Here is a 4,537-nt window from a genome sequence, read left to right as displayed (position 1 = left end):
CCGCCCCGCCCCGCGCGGGCCCCGCCCCCTCGCCGGAGCCCCCGCCCCGCCCCGCCCCGCAGACCCGGGATGTGCATTTCCTGGAATTCCTGGACCGCCGCGCGGACAAGCCGGAGTTCCTCAGGCTGTGGGCCGCCCGAAATCGCCGGCCCCGGGACGCAGGGTTGGAGCCACCTGTGGGCTCAGGCTCCGGCCGCCTGGCCAGCTCTGCCTCCCGCCTGGTCCCTCGAGCAACATTCAAGCTACCGCCTGGGCGCCCGCAGCTGGCCACGCCCGAGGTGGAAGCGGGGAACGGTGGGCGTCACAGACCTCGTGGGGCTTGCACTCTGCTGGGCGAGACACGCTCATCACAGAATCGCACAACATAAATGTATAGTTAGGCGGCTTTAATGCGGACCAGCTGTGGCTTGCAGGTCGGGGAAGGGTTCTCTGAGTTTCCAAGGTGAGGGGGTTGGGGCGGGTGGGAGTAGGGTGGAAGAGGGCAGCCAGGGGGGAGCGGGCGTTCTCTGTGAGACCCCAGGGAGCCCGGGAATGAAAGGCGAGGAGGGGGGCCTAGGAAATATCCTCCTACGGATATTTTCCAGTGTTTTCTCCTTGAGAAACCTGCCTGTGTACACTCAGAGAACATTTTCAAGGATGTTCACACCAGCACTGTACCTAACAACAAAAACACTGGCAACACCCGCAAATGCCCATTCACAGGGAGTGGGCAAATGAACTGGAATATTCATCCCACAGACTGTTACGCAGCCGTGAAATTGAATGAACTTCCCCGGCAGAGAGGCTAGATCTCGGCAACAATTTTGAGTGAAAAAATAAGTTGCAGAAAACTGTATACACTATGGTTCAACTTTTAGAATGTACAATAAAAGCAAAACCCAAAAGATGCGTGTTTGGATACATACCCGAGTAGAAGAAACTTTTTAAAGGGAAAGATGAACACATATTTGAGAAGAATGGTTATCCCAAGGGAATGGGGAAGGAGGGGGAGAAGAGAAGCTCACAGGTACATCCTGGTTATTGGTAATGCTCCAGTACTTGGGTAGCATGGTGGTTTTATTTCATTTCATAATATAAATAATAATTAAGGGGAAAGGAGAGGATGAGGTTATGGGGCTAGATAGTCAAGTGAGAGCTTGATCATGTGGTGGGGGGTGTGGGGGACACAGGGATTAATTGGTCTTTCCCCCTGAGAACACTGGGAAATGAGTGGAAGGTTTGTAAATGGAGGCAAAATGGGATGAAACTTTTATCTGGAAAAAAAAAAAAGTCTCAAGCTACTCAAAGTTCAGTCCGGCAATCATTGGCATCGATTATCACCTAAGGCTGATTAGAACCGCAGACTCGCAGACTCGCAGACGGCATCCCAGCCCATCCTTACAGATAAGGACACTGAGGCTCAAAGAAACCACCTGCTTAGCACGCATTAGCAGCAGCAGAGATGGGATTTGAATTTGAATCTAACTCTAGAGCCTTCACTCTCTGCCTTATTACTGTCTCCCCAGCCCCTGTCATGACTTACAAGTTCCTCTCCAACATCTGGCCCTTGACTTCCCTACACATCCCCCAAACACCAGTGAAACTGGATGACTTGCTGGTCCAGGAAAGGTGACCACAAGTTCTTCGCTGTTGCTCCCATTGCAAGATTTTCCTCCTTTTGTATCTGGGCTGGGTGGAGGGACTTGTTTAATAGAACCAGATGACATCCCTAGACTATGAGCCTAGGTCATAAAAAGCCTTGCGGCGTCCACGGGCCCTCTTGAACATTCTCCCTGGGAACTCTGCGTCGCTGTGTAGGAAGTCCAACTACCTCGAGAGCATCATGCTGGAGAACCCATAGTTCTTTAAGTCACTCCAGTCTTGCTGAGCCAGCCTTTCCACCTCTCCCACCGAGAAACTCAACATATTCATGAAGCCACGTTGGACCCTCTAGACCAGACCAGAGCGGTTACCAGCTGAATATGGGACTTCATTCATGCCGTGTGGAACAGAAAATTACCCAGCTGACCCCAACCCAAATTCCTAACCTGCAGAATTGGTGTATGTAGTAAAATTGTTAGTTGAAGCCACTAGGTCTTGGGGGCAGATCATTACGCAGAAGGTAATAGGAATGCTGGTCCCTACCCACTCCAGCCCCTCCAGTCTCTGCACCTAAGTTTACTCCATCCTGACACCTGCAAAAGCCTTTTGCCAGATCCTGGACTATTAAAATTCTGCCTTCCAAGCAGGTCAAAAACAAAGAGAAACAATCAGGCTGTGTGCTGCACATTTTCTTTTTCCCCCTCCAAATGCACTCCCTACCCTTCTCCACGCTGCTGTGTGCCAGGCAGCCTGACCACTATGGAAACACCGGCAGACTCTCTTGCCCTCTGGCTTCTGGTTGGGGTTGGTCAATAGGGGGCACCAGCTTGAGATCAGAAAGTGGGAGGAGGGAGAAGTCAGGATGTTTACTCTTTCTCTCCCCTTCCCCTTGTGCAGTCAGTCACCGGGTCCGCTGTGTCCCCCCACTAAGGCCCCAGCTCCTGGCAGGCGGTCCATACCACACTGGTCCCTCCTGCCCACCTTCAAAGGCAGGGATTCCTTTTGTTACTAGCCTCAGGCTGCTGTGCCACCCCTTACTGCTCTCCATAGACTCTGCTCTGGGTTAGGGTTCCCCCAGAAGTAGAACCTGAGGCAAAGATTTGAGGGCAAGTAGTTTATTTGGGAAGAGAGCCCGGGAAACCCTGGAAGGCCAGTGCCGGCTTAGACAGGAAGTGAGCCAATGCAGGCAGGCTACGGACCAAGGCACCTAGAGCTCAGTCCTTCAGGGGAGCTCTGGGAGACCGTGTGGAATAGGTCCCAGAGTGAACCCAGCTGAGGAGTGAGGAAGTTGGGAGGTTTATCTACCAACCGCCCTTTGACTTCGTTGGAGGGCTGCTTCTAGGACATCAACTTCCCGGCACTCTGGGCTGGCTCAGCAGCTGGCTAAGCTTGCTCCCCTGGCCAGGAAACACCTACAGCAGAGAGAGAGCCAGCAGGAGCCTGACTCTGGTATTAGCAGGAAAGCACCATGCGGAGGTGATGCTGAGGGCATGGGGGCTGGCACTGAGGGCTTCACCGGCCAACAGCTTCGTAAATCATTTATTTTTTTTTGTCAGCGTTATTGAGGTGTAATTGACGAATAAAATTGTAAGATATTGAAAGTGCACAATGTAATGATTGGATGGACGTATACATGTGAAATGATTTCCCCCGTCACGTTAATTAACACACGCATCACCACATATTTACCTCTTTTTGTGTGTGTGTGTGAGGACATTTGTGTTCTACTCTCAGCACATTTCAACATCTCAGTTATGCAACACTGTTACCCACCACAGCCGTCTCGTTATACATTAGATCCTCAGACCTGATTCATCTTATAACTGAACGAATGTAATTCCTTTATTAAACTCCCCTCAATTATTCAGTCTGAGTGTCTGCCTGGCTCCTGCCAGGACCCTGGGTGATACAGACGGGTCTTGAACTTCTCCACATCAATCCAGGGTGCCAATGTCTACAGACTTGGAAGAGGGGTGGAGAGAGAAAAATCTAGCTCAAGATCTAGTTCCAGCCAACCACAACAGCAACAAATGCAGGGAAACAGAATGAATAAGAATGTCCCAATTGGAAATACCACTGGTCAGGAGTATCTTCTCCAATTACACAAAGAACTAAACTGGGACAATAGCATTGGTCACTTAGTACTACAGAGCCAGACGCAACTGTTAGAGTCGCGAAGGGGAAAAGTTACATAATAAAGAAAATCAGGCTTTTGTGGCTGATTATCAGTTAGGGTAACCCTAGCTACTGCTACACATAGGATGTTACAAATACCCAGAAGATAGCTAGACAAAGAGTTCCTGCCTCTGTAACAGTTCTGAGTGGGGTGGACTCTTAACTGATCCTTCTGGGACTGCGGCTGAATCTTCAACATGCGGGTCCCAAGGTGGCCATGGGGGTCATCTCGAATAGAGATTCGCCATTCATAGGGCGAAGAGAGTATGAAGGAGCGTTTGGGGCTCCGAAGGGGCAGGGATCCGAAGTGGCACCCATCACTACAGCCCACATTCAGTCGCCACAGCTGGGTCATGTGGCACACTGAGCTGCGGGGGAGCCTGGGAAATGTAGTCCGGCAGCACACCTGGGAAGGTGAGGAGCGCACAGATGTGCACAGGGGAGCATTCACCGTCTCCGCTGGAGCCGGCATGCGTCTTCCTCGAGGTAGCCCTTCTGCTCCTCTCCCATGAGACTGTCATCAACTGTGTGTCACAGAGTCTCGTAACCCTGTCTAACCTCCCAGCTGGACAGTCTACAAAGGCAGGACAGGGTCAACTTATCCTGGAGCCCCAGCCCGAACCCAGGGCCTGGGGGAAAGTAGGAACTCACTACCTGTTGGTGGAATGATAGAATGTGAGTGGGCAATTGAGGTCATTGTTCTCAAGCTTCTGAGATATACGGGAAGCCCTTGCCTGAGCATGACCTTGTGTCCAGCCCGGTACAGGGCTCGGCTGCCTTG

The sequence above is a fragment of the Ursus americanus genome, chromosome 22 (genome assembly GCF_024610735.1).
Source record: "Ursus americanus isolate L20-20 chromosome 22, mUrsAme1.1.p, whole genome shotgun sequence".
NCBI lineage: Eukaryota > Metazoa > Chordata > Mammalia > Carnivora > Ursidae > Ursus > Ursus americanus.
The sequence above is the reverse complement of the archived record's forward strand: the minus strand, read 5'-3'. Positions refer to the sequence as shown.